General features: G+C 39.4%; 1 pseudogene; it reads left to right on the top strand.

Annotated features, from left to right (window-relative positions):
* The first annotated feature begins 2,150 nt into the window (after nucleotides 1–2,150).
* Nucleotides 2,151–12,841, top strand: LOC136530777 (uncharacterized; annotated as a pseudogene).
* The last annotated feature ends 405 nt before the right edge of the window (nucleotides 12,842–13,246 follow it).

Genomic DNA, 13,246 nt, shown 5'->3' with positions numbered 1-13,246 from the left:
CATTAGTTATTTCTGCTTCCCCTATCTGCTCCAATTCCAATCGTCGCCCGTTTGTTTTCGTACTATACTAGATAACGTGTTCATGCGTTCCTACGGGATAACTAAATTTTTTATACTAAAAATATACGGATCGCATGATAAGATAACAATACTATTAAATTAAATATCGACGTCAAAGTGACATTTAATTTAAAAAGCAAAGTTCGTGAAATTAACACAGTTACGGAGAGCGCGACGTCGCGGACTCACAAACTCTACTGTATAGACTTTTTCGTAATACGGATAAGAAAATATTTTATATCGATAAAAGAATTTTACGATATCTATTTCTTTCATGCGCTAATAAATCCATGAATAAGTTTCGCTGTATCTCCATATAATCATATACACACAGGTTCGAGTATATATGCAAATAGATTCGTGCCCGTGCATTGCTACGGGACAGCTAAACTTTTGTACTAAAAACATACGGATCCCACGATAAGATAACAATACTGTAAAAGTATATGACCGACGTTAAAGTGACATTTAATCCAAAAAGCTAAGTTCATGAAATTTACACAGTCATAGAGAGCGTGGCGTCGCGGCTCACAAACTCTACTGTGTAGATCTTTCCGTGATGCGGCTAAGATTATTTTTTATACTGGCAAGAAGAGATTTCTGATATCCATTTCTTTCGTACGCCAACAAATCCATGAATAAGTTCCACAACATCTTCATACCATCCTGTACACAGCGCTGGCAAGCGAATTAGCCACAACTTATGTAATTAGTTTTATAATTAGCTCATGTTTAGTCCTCCTAATTGATATTTAAAAATTCAATATGACAAGGACTAAAGTTTAGTCCTAGGATCCAAACACCATTGACTCTCGGCTTCTGCTGGCTGCTCACTTACACCACCATGCCTATGTGTCTGCATGTATATACTCTAATGCCAAAACGTCTAAGATGGTCTTTATTGTCCACTCTTTAAAAAATCATAACTTTAAGGTTGTCATTTGTGTATGCTGTAGGATTGGGATGCTTTGCACTGATCCATGAGGGTGTCCTTGAGAATCGAAATTTTTTATGTCTTTATGATGTCTAAGCTTACCAATCAGACAGAGACGAACTTGATTGTTAAAATATTTTCAACACTACTTTCATATACTCCCTTTGTCCCAAAATAGAATTCATTCTCGCTTTCCGAGAAGTTAACTTTTTTTTACTTCGACTTATTATATATAAAAGAATATTGATATTTATAATATATAATTAGTATCATTACATAGAACATTGAATATATTTTCATAATAAACTTATTTAGAGATATAAATGTTACACGTATTTTTTACAAATATAGTCAAAGTTAAGAAAGTTTGACCTGCACGTATCTCATAACGACTTATATTTTAGGTAGAGGAAGTATATGTTAATAGGAGTAGTCAAGTGGAAATGGTGATGGACACAACAATACTTTCATATTATATGCTAATAGGAGCACAAAGAAACGTAGGGGAATTGACCTCTATACTAATGGTGGGAATATTCGTTTATGAAATTACAGAAGGTTCACCAGTCTCACCATGTATAACCTGCACATCTTTTATTTGGCACCACTGATGTTTCCTTCCATGTATGATTATTGTTTCTTTCCATACATGATTATTGTTTCCTTCCCTACATGATTATTGTTTCCTTCTATGCATATGGTCTCAGGTGATCTATTTGTTTTCTTCAAAGTAGGTGGAGATCGCAGGGATGATAATTTCTTTTTCGATCGTGCCTTTTCTTTTCTCGCTCGCCCGTCGGACAGCGTGAGAGATGGGATAGATCGCATGCCAACGCAATTGTGGCACCAAAACGTTATCCATGCTCCGATGTTAGTTGTAGGCAGTGATGAAAACGGTACGGATATTTTCCGACCGTATTCGACACCGAATCCGTTTAGAGAGGTTGAGATCTATCCGTATCCGAGTCTAGATATCTAATATCCGATACCGTATCCGTATCCGAATACTCAAATCGCATATTTATAATGTCGATATCCAATCATATACTATCCAATATAGTTGACACTATCCATATTTGAATTCAAATCCGGACAAAAAAAAATATAAAAACAAATGTAATATCGGTGATATCCGTTCTATCGATCCGTTTTCATGCTAGTAGGAGATAGGAGATAGTCGGCTCCAAAACCCTACCGACCGCCGACGACCACCGCAACGATGGCACCGCCCCAAACCTCCGGTAAACGACTCTCAAACCCTAGCCCCCAGCACCCACTTGACCGCGGTCTACCCCATTAACTAACCCCTACGCCCCTCTACCACATGCAGGTTTCGGCGCGCGGCAGCGGCGGCTCCTCCAGGCGGCGGCCGACCGCCGACCTCCAGCTCTTCAAGAGTACGTGCACGCGGCGTGCTCCGCCCCTGCAATTCCCCCGTTGTTGAATTTTGGATCGAGCGCTGATTTCGGAGGGTTTTGGATGTTGCTTTTCTTGTTCGCTCGTGTCGCGTCCGCAGGGACCGCAAGTGCTCTGGACGCCGGCAAGGGTCGCCTCAGAGAGGCAGTCGAGGCCGTGAAGAACCGCGGCGCTGGGGCGCTTCACTTCGCCGCGGGACGTGGCAGGCTGGCTGTGTGCGTATACATGGTCGAGGAGCTACATACGGACGTCAACGCATCGGACGATAAAGGTGGTTTCTTTTGTTTTTTTCCCTGTTTATTAGTCTTCCTGCCCCTCGTCGCGCAAGAGCAAAATCCTCATATGGTCACGTCTCTAGACCAGAGGTTGGTGCCACCGTGGCTTGCAATGTGAAGTTTGCAGTGATGATATTACAAAAGCACCACATTTTCACCAGTAATTGATTTCATTCATCACATATGTATGTATAATAATGTGATGCAATGAATTGGTCATCTGCTTCCTTGATGCCAAGGAATGGGAGTGTACACTTAACTGCATGCATGAGTTTCAGAATGGCTATCTGATCGGGTTGAATTTCTCCTGGTTTAGGTGATTTGTGTCCATGTCAAACTATGTTTATATCAACGTGGTTTCCATGCTTTTAGTTTTGTCTCACTCGGCAACTGTTGTAGGAAATGGTTTGTACATTGCAGGTTAACCTTGATGCCTGTAAATAACTTCATGTAAACTCAGATTTTTTTGCCCCTTTTTAAATTATATAAGTTTGGGTATTTGCCTTCGCATTTCCATTGAAGTTGGGAAAGGAACTTAAAACCAATTCGCATCAGAAACAGTATGGATGTTTACCCCTGGATTTAGCTTATATTCTTTTGAAATTGAAGTCTTGAACTTGGCATTGGCACTGTCTTTGAAGTATATGTCAAATTAACATGTTTTGAGTTAATATATGAAGTTCATTCATTCCAGATGCATCATATATTGTTGGGACAGAATTGCATCAGTAAAGAGTGTTGATGCATGCAGCTTTCTGTCCATTTGTCTTCTTGTTTTCCCCTTGCATCAGTTTGCTTTCTGTTGAAAATGTTTTTTAGCTTCTGTTTATTAATGTACACGTACCCCTATAAACATTTGTCCTGTCTTTAGTTTGGCTGGAATCTGGATTTGGTTTTATCACCAACAAACTCATCCATTATGTTTTGCTTAATCTGTGTAAGAGTATCAGGGATTTAAACAAGCAGCCGATATGTGATGGGTTTGTAATTTTTAGTAGAGCATTTCACATTATGGTACTTGTACTTCACATAAACTGATAAGCATGCACATATTGAAGTTGAATCATATATTCTTTGCGAAGCATCGTTATTGTACTTAACACAAACATGCACATATCGAAGTTCAATCTTATGACAATTGTTTGATCATGTGCACATAGGCACCCTTAGACTTAGTTGCTTAATTCTCGTCAATATTTTGTATTGCTAGTATCAGTTTCATGTGCCAAGATGTGTCCATGTATTATTTTAGAGGCAACTTAAATGCCATCATCTCCTAACTTTGAATGTGCTAATGCATGTGGGAAGTTCGTATGGATGCTTTGGAAACAGATGCTTGCTTGAATAGCAAAACCTTTCTATAGTTTCTCTTTTTTTTTTTTGCATGGATTTCTATTTTGGAATCTTAGTTTTTTTTTCTTGTATGAGTCTTATTTAGTATGCTACTACTTTTTAATGTTTGCTGTAGGGGATACACCTCTAGCCTATGCAATTCAAGGTGGCACTATGGACACAGTACAGTATCTTCTTGATCATGATGCTAATCCATATAAACCTATTGGGAAAGGGTCTACACCTCTTCATTTAGCTGCTGCAGGAGGTCTCTTCCTATGCAACTTATCTCTTTCCTTCATGTGCGTGTCTTTAAATTCTTTGTTTATGTGTCTGGAGTGATGTAATGGAATTTGATCAGATCATGGGCATATTGTATGTATTGTGGAACTGCTCCAAGTATTCATTGGTCATGCTTGAGACTTATGATGAATGAGTTGTTTGATTGGTACCTAAGTCTACAAAATGCGATTATGAAGATATATCTATTGTAAGTTTTTATTCTTCATCATCTATCAAATTGGGAGATGCCTGACGTGGATCAGATATTTCTAAAATTCGACTGTTAATTTGTTTTCTCTGTTGTTGTAGCATATGTATTTCATGAGCTAGTTCATAGGGCATTGGGATACATTATAGATCTGATGTTGAATATGAAAAACATAAGTATATTTCTTTATTAACACAAACCTTTTACCACTCCTAATTTAAATGTTTGTATATAGCCATATATATTTTCTTTCGGGTTTCATCTCCATTAAAGTGGCTAAGTTTTTACATTGGCTCGCCACGTCTAATACAACCCTCCTCCTTTACCAGGGCTTGGGACCTGCTATGCTGGGACACCAAAGGCGGAGTTATACCTAGTAGTGAGAAGCTTTTTATAGGAGGAGATCTTAATGGGTATGTAGGTACTACAAGCGCAGGTTTCGAGGCAGTTCATGGAGGTTTTGGGTATGGTAGTAGGAATCAGGAGGGGGAGGAAGTTCTGGATTTCGCGGTAGCTTTTGACCTGATGATAGCCAACACTTTCTTTAGAAAGAGAGAATCTCATCTAGTGACCTTCAGTAGCGGACAACACTGTAGCCAGATTGACTTTGTCCTCGCAAGAAGAAAGGACAAACGAGCATGCTTGGATTGCAAGGTGATACCAGGGGAGTGTGTTGTTTCTCAACATAAGCTTTTGGTGGCAGATTTTCGTTTTCAGGTGCGTGCCCGTAGGAATAAACAAGCTAAGATTGAAAGAATAAAGTGGTGGAAACTGAAAGGGGAGACGTCAGAGGTATTTAGGGAAAGGGTTATCAAAGAGGGTTCTTGGAAGGAAGAAGACGACATAAACAACATGTGGGACAAGATGGCAACCAACATTCGGAAGGTAGCCTCAGAGGTGTGTGGAGTAACCAAAGGAAGGGGACGCGAGGCTAAAGATACTTGGTGGTGGAACGAGGAAGTCCAAAAGGCTATTAAGGAGAAGAAAGAATGCTATAGACGCTTGTACCATGACAGGAATGTGGACAACATAGAGAAGTACAAGGTGGCAAAGAAGACTGCAAAGCGAGCTGTAAGTGTGGCAAAGGGTAGAGCGCACGAGGATCTTTACCAACATTTGAGTACAAAGGAAGGAGAGAAGGACATTTATAAGATGGCTAGGGTTCGTGAGAGAAAGACACGGGGCTTCAACCAAGTTAAGTGCATTAAGGATGAAAGGGAGCATCTCTTGGTGAAGGAGGATGAGATCCGGCATCGATGGCAAGAGTATTTTGACAAATTGTTCAATGGTGAGAATATGGACACAACCTTTCAGTTGGATGACTCTTTTGATGACACCAATAGGCGCTTTGTGCGGAGAATCCAAGAATCTGAGGTCAGAGAGGCGTTGAAAAGGATGAAAGGAGGTAAGGCGATGGGACTGGATGGTATCCCAATCGAGGTGTGGAGATGCCTCAGGGACATAGCTATAGTATGGCTAACCAAGCTGTTCAACCATATTTTTCGATCGAACAAGATGCCTGATGAGTGGAGGAGAAGTATATTGGTACCGATCTACAAGAATAAAGGGGATATTCAAAGTTGTACGAATTACCGGGGAATTAAGTTGATGAGCCATACTATGAAGCTATGGGAGAGAGTTCTAGAGCATCGCTTGAGAGCAATAACGCGGGTCTCTATGAACCAATTTGGTTTCATGCCCGGAAGGTCAACCATGGAAGCCATTTTCTTAGTAAGACAAGTTATGGAGCGGTATAGGGAGAAGAAGAAGGACCTACACATGGTTTTTATTGACTTTGAGAAGGCTTATGATAAAATATCAAGTAATGTTATGTGGTGGGCTTTGGACAAACATAAAATCCCAACGAAGTACGTCGGGCTCATTAAGGACATGTACAACAATGTTGTGACTAGAGTTCGAACAAGTGATGGAGACACGGATGACTTCCCGATTAGGATAGGACTACATCAAGGGTCAGCTTTGAGCCCTTATTTGTTTGCTTTAGTGATGGATGAGGTCACAAAGGACATACAAGGGGACATCCCTTGGTGTATGCTTTTCGCGGACGATGTAGTGCTAGTTGATGAAAGCCGGATAGGAGTGAATTAGAAACTGTAGTTATGGCGGAAGACTTTGGAGTCCAAAGGTTTTAGATTCAGTAGAACTAAAACTGAGTATATGAGATGTGGCTTCGGCACTACTACTCGGGAGGAGGAAGATGTTAGTTTGGAAGGTCAAGTAGTGCCTAGGAAGGATACCTTTCGATATTTAGGATCAATGCTACAGAGGGACGGGGATATTGATGAAGATGTTAGCCATAGAATCAAAGCAGGGTGGATGAAGTGGCGGCAAGCGTCTGGTGTCCTATGTGACAAAAGGGTACCACAGAAGCTAAAAGGTAAGTTTTATAGGACGGCGATTAGACCTGCTATGTTGTATGGTGCAGAATGTTGGCCTACGAAAAGACGACATGTTCAACAGCTAAGTGTCGCGGAAATGCGTATGTTGCGTTGGATTTGCGGTCATACAAGAAGGGATCGAGTTCGGAACGATGATATACGTGAGAGATTAGGGGTAGCACCAATTGAAGAAAAGCTTATCCAACACCGGTTGAGATGGTTTGGACATGTGCAACGGAGACCTCCAGATGCACCGGTGCGTAGTGGAATCCTAAGTCAGGATAGTAACGTGAAGAGAGGCAGAGGAAGACCGAAGTTGACTTGGGTAGAGGCAATAAAAGGAGACTTGAAAGGATGGAATATACCTAAAGACTTAGCCTTAGATAGGAGTGTTTGGAAGACAGCTATTCACGTGCCTGAACCTTGATTGCTTCTGATGGGTTTCAACTCTAGCCTACCCCAACTTGTTTGGGACTTAAAGGCTTTGTTGTTGTTGTTGTATATAGCCATATATATAGGAAAGAAGTACGAGCCCCCCTGTTCTCAGGACAGCTTACTGTGATTGATTTCTGAATTGTTTAAAACACATTTTTCTGTAGATTATCTCTTTACCCATTCAACATATTCCAATAAGTAACTAATAAACTACTGTGTTTTATTTTTGTGATTTAGGAAATTGTGAAATATTAAAAGCCTTACTCTCAAAGGGGGCCAATGTCGATTCACTTTCTGATACTGGGACACCACTGCATATGGTTGCTTACTGTAAGCAGGATGGTGCTATGAAGATTTTGTTGGACCATGGTGCAGATGTATGTAACGTTATTATCTACCTTCCTTCGTAGATTAACAAGATCCAAATTACTGATTACAATATTTGCCCATCCTAATTTTCCTTGGTCACTTATTTTTTGTTAAGACTAGTGACATTCGGTATTGCTATGCAAAAATTGACCGCCCAAACTAGCAAAAATGATTATAATTTGGAGGACCAAATGTTTATGACAACTTTCATCATGTAAGGGCACTGATTTTCTCAATCTTTCTTGTCAGTATAACAAGGTTTTTAACACTGTGTGCACACCACTTTTCGTGTCTCTCACTTCTCGCTCACTGGAATGTGTGAAGCTTCTAATTAAGGTATGATCCATAATCTCATGCTAAAGTGAAATCTTCTTACTTCTTTGTAAGACCACTGAGATGAACAATTTCATTTCAAAACTTGGTATTACCTCATTTATTTTTTGTTGATGTTTGAGCTTTTTGCACATGAATTAATGAAGATCATTGAATAATCACTTACCCTTATTAAGTTTGTGTCTTGTCACCTTAGTGAATAGTTTTGTCCAATAAACCATCAATCTTTAATATCAACAGTCCGTGAGCAAAGATATATAATCTTGCAAATTAGCATTCACTAACTAATGTGGAAGGGGAACTTACTTCTCTTCTGATCCTATTACATCAAATAACCCAAAAAAAATCACTCCTTAGATATCTCAGAAAAAATGTCATATGCTTATCTAGAAGGGTGTTTGCCACCTTTTGTGTTTTAGGCTGGCGCTGATGTTAAGGTGTTGGCACTGTAACTCTCTTAATTGTTGCTGTCAATGATGGCTTAACTGACTTCTACAATTGCCTACTGGAAGCTGGTGCAGATCCTGATGTTCGTGATGATGTAAGTTTTTTTACTTTTTGATTTTCTGTTACATACATGTTTTCTCACACCATGGAATAGATTTTCAGCATGGGAAATTATGTAAACCAACCTTGGTGAAACTGAATTTTGCTGATGCTAAGAAGCCAAACTTAATGATGTAGTTTTTCATTTCCCTCTCAGCCAATCTGTGAAGTCCTTAAATGGTTACAAATTATTTTTAACGACTCAATTTCTTTCCTAGATGCACATCCAATCCAATTAATATGCCATCACAACTGGCGTTTTGATTATAGTGCAAACCTTGTGGGTATTGACATGTTCATGTTGTGGTAACAAATATCTATTTAGTTCTCTATATTGATTTACAAATTATATGAACCTTTGCAAGATGATGATTTGATACCCCAGTCTTCTAAATAGATTAACTTTTTGTTTCATGTGCATATGATATTTTGGTCAAAACTTAATAGATTAGTCTAGGATGCTTGCAATTAAATAATCATATATATGACTAAAAACATCTTATAGTTATTATTTATGATGTCTTCATAATCTTTTGATGAATAGATTGCAACATATTTGATTTTTTTTTTGTTACAGCACATTGCTGGTTGCCAATTTTTTAAAAACATTTTTATCTGGCTGTATCATGTTGCTCTAGTGAACTTTAGATAATTTACTTTCTTCTTCTGGAGGACCTTTTTTGTTATGTATTTCATACATATGACTCGAATGTTTGCCATAGAACCCCTGCTTTGCAATCTCAGAGCAAAGTTTTGTTTTTCAAAGAACCTTCAAAAAGGAAGGTAGTTCCAGCAATTCATTATAGGACAGAATTAACCCAGTTTATAAGGGAAACTAGGCAGCTGCATGGTTTATTGAAGGAAAACCATGAAAAAGCTAGGTGACTAACCTGAAGCAACCCACCAACACTCAGTGGCAATCCTCAAATGACAGAGCCCACCATGTGTCATCTCTGCCGAGCTTTTCACAATAGCGACCAGCAGCTCTGACTTCTCACAGGGGACATTAGCCATGCCAGCAAATTACTGCCCTTGTACCAACACCCCTTGAAAAGGACCGCAGCGTGCCATTGTTGGTGAGCTTCGTTGCACCCCACAATGAAACAGCCCCGACTCTACCTCCCTCAGCAACTCCAAACCAGGAATGCCAGGGATGCGGTGTAAAGCAGGTCTGCAGGTAGCAGTCCCTAGGAGGCATGGGCTCGTTGAAAAACAAACCCAGGCCTGTAGACAAGCGTAGAACAGAGTATTGTTCTATCATTATTGTGGTCTGTGGACTTATTATGTCTGCTTCCTATCGTAACCTAGATTCCGTTGTTGGACTGAAGAAAAGATAGGGCATTACAAGAGGCAGGGTGAACAGATGGAGTTTAAACATCTCAATTATTTTGCCTTTCCTTGTCAAAGTCATACATCCAATTTTGCCTTTGCCTTTCCTTGACAAACGAGTTCTTTTCAGTTCTTTGAGGCATTTCCTTTCTGAGGTTCAAGTCATATATTTTACTATGTAATTGTTACTACTGTAAGATGTTGCTTATTCAAATTGTAGGTTTTCTTTGTCGTGCGTTTCTGCAAATGCTTCTGTAATTTTTTTCTCTTAACAGTTTGGGAACCTTCTGATTGAAATTGCTGCATATGAGAACAGAAGGAAAGATGTTGAGATTTTACTTCCAGTAACTTCACGTGTTCCGTATGTGCGTGATTGGAGTGTTGATGGGATAATTGATTTTGTGAGATCAATGCCATCAGTGGAGGTATTGCCAATTTAAGTTCCTTTTCATTGTTCTGTTTTAACGTGTTAGTTAACTATGCTGGTAGACAGCTTCCTATTCTATTGGTTCTTTAATGCATAATGCATCTTATAACAGGAAGGGTACTCACAGCATGTGTATCCAACTATCCATTTATTCTCCTGATAGGAAGCAATGCGAAGTTTATTGTTGTGTGGTAAATCGAGTAGTTGATTATGCAATCATAGTATCATACAGATTTGAAGTGAGTTCATAAGATGTTTAGATCAGAAATTCATATTTGTTTTCAGAATCTTCTCATGCCCTTCTCAAGTACTAGTAGTTCATGAAACATTTCCTCCTTTTTACACATGTACTCGTTCTTTTGCCCAAATGGTTTATTTTGTTTCAGGATGACCCCATGTACAAAATGAAACCAGATGAAGTTTGAAGGAAACAAGGCATATAAGAGAAAAGATTATTTTATTGCTGTAAAACTCTACTCTGTGCCTGAACCTTGATTGCTTCTGCTGGGTTTCAACTTTAGCCTACCCCAACTTGTTTGGGACTTTGCGGGCGTTCGGCTGGTCATGTCCCGGCTTGTTCCCGCTTGTTTCAGCTTGTTTCAGCTTATTCCCTCTCACAGAATACTATTCAATCATCCAAAATCAGCCCAAAGGCTACCAGCCGAATGCCCTGGTTAACGTTGTTGTTTGTTGTTGTTGTAAAACTCTACTATATGGTATTATTCACCTTCTCTCTCAGCCTGAAATTAATTTGCTGTTTTGTGATATCTTAATTGACAGTTGGTATGGTTTTGGTTTGAATTATTCTAGTCTCTAGTGAGATTTTATTAATACAAAATTGATTTGCTTTTCTCTTATTTGTTCTTTTTCTGTTTAAATTTTTATTTCTGGTCCCTTCACACTTGTGTAGGAAATTAATGATGCAAATTCCTGCATGTACTGGTAATGAAAGGCTGCTGTTGTGATAAAGTACCAATCGCCTAAGTTTTCTGGATGAGTAACATGAATGCATTATGGGATCCTTTTGTCAGTCTTCATACTGTTGTAAAACTTCACCAGAATATCATACAGTAGATTGATTACATGACATGGAGCAACTACTATAACTGTGGGTTCAAATCCTATATGTGTTAAGAAAGCATCAAGCATGGCTTGAATTTGCTGATTACCCTTGGTGCTTGGATTATTTGGAAATATTGCAGCTATTGTGTGTTTAATGGATCTGTTCCAAACATATAGCTTGTGCTTAGAAATATCCTTGAGGAGGCTCACTTTGGTGCATTGCTGCGCCAAGGGGCTAGCCAGATTGTAGGTAGCAGATTTGATATATAAGGTGAAAAAACCCATTTTTTTGGATGGATATGTCTTTTAACTTCCGTATCCTAATAATCTGATGCCTTGGGTAATCAAGTCGAGTTTACCAACTTAAGTCTAATAAATGAGCTGTCTTACCAAATTTTTCTACTCTAGAGAAGTCCAGTACTGTATGTGAATGGCAACAAGAAGTAAATGTGACAATTCCTCTTTTTTTCCTTTTTCCTTTTAAATGCAGGCAATAAACCACAGGCCTGATGATACGAACTTGTACTCAAATAGGTGCCTTTGCTGGCTTAAGATGGGTGAAGGAGTCCGGGCATTCACAGATGCTGGGATTTGCAGGATGCAGCGCCCTGATTGGGCAAAGGCCTGCTATCTACAAGGAGCTGCTAATATGTTACTTAAGGTGAGATAAACTGCATGCTTTTCAGCTACTCTTCATCTTGCTGTGCCAAATCCTTTTCTTTTTTTTTTCTACTGACACAGTGACTCTTCTGTCTAAAGGACTACGAAAAGGCATGTGATGCATTTCTTGATGGTCTCAAACTGGACCCAGCAAATGTTGAGATTGAGAAAGCATTACGGTATTGCACTGACTCATCATACCTTTCATTATCATCAGACAGCATGTCTGCAAGGATAACTCTGACTTCCATACCCATATTCTATTCAGAAATTTCGTTGTCTCGAGATATATACATTGTTACTTACCAGCGAATTAGATAATTGTGTTGCATCTGAATGCATTAGAGCATCATGTACATGTCATGTGCTTCTGCATCTGCATTTAAAATGCTTTAGTAATGGACGTAATTTGTTGTGCAGGGATGCCGTCAACTGCTTGAAGACATTTCACACGGCCAAGTAATTGTCAAGATTGCCTTATGCCAAGGGGCACTTGTCCAGAAGATGACTTTTGCTAGTTCCTTGTCACCTGTCGGCGTGTAAAGAGGCGTTCTGTTTAAGAAACCATCTAGTCTTTGTAAATATGGGTCCTTTCTTCTCACTCTCAGTTAGGTCATGAAGAACTACGCAGAATGTTGTGCGGAATTGATGGCCACGTAGGTCTTATGAATCAAAACATGACCCTCCTTTTTACCTCACGTAACTAATTTTGCGATGTTGAGTGCTGAGAAAAGCATAGACTCAATATAAGTGGTCATTCTATTGCAACTTGTATGTGCGCTGTTGTGCTTTACTGCAATATGGATGATCATGGATCCATGCTCGACCCGCACCCAACACCTGGATCGATATAGCGTGACATACTCAGGACTTTGCTAGGTTGCTTAGGTGAGGTAAGGCTGATTTGAACGAAACGAATTGAACCATCCCAAGATTCGCAAGTGCCTGTTTTGAGTTTGCATATACTGTAGCTATAACCTTCATGGTCTGTTGGTTGAATTTAGTAGAGGGGTTAGAGGTGGCCAATTTGCTTAACTGAAACGAGGAGATTGAATTTAGATACAGCGTTGAAGACGATCAAATGCATAGTGGAGCAGATCCAATTGTGGTCTAATTATTGTGCTGCTATGTTCTTGATTTACAAAACGTGTAAATTCAATCCAGGCTTACTGCTCAAAT

This window comes from Miscanthus floridulus, unplaced genomic scaffold (genome assembly GCF_019320115.1).
Source record: "Miscanthus floridulus cultivar M001 unplaced genomic scaffold, ASM1932011v1 fs_1_1_2, whole genome shotgun sequence".
NCBI lineage: Eukaryota > Viridiplantae > Streptophyta > Magnoliopsida > Poales > Poaceae > Miscanthus > Miscanthus floridulus.
The sequence above is the reverse complement of the archived record's forward strand: the minus strand, read 5'-3'. Positions and strand labels throughout refer to the sequence as shown.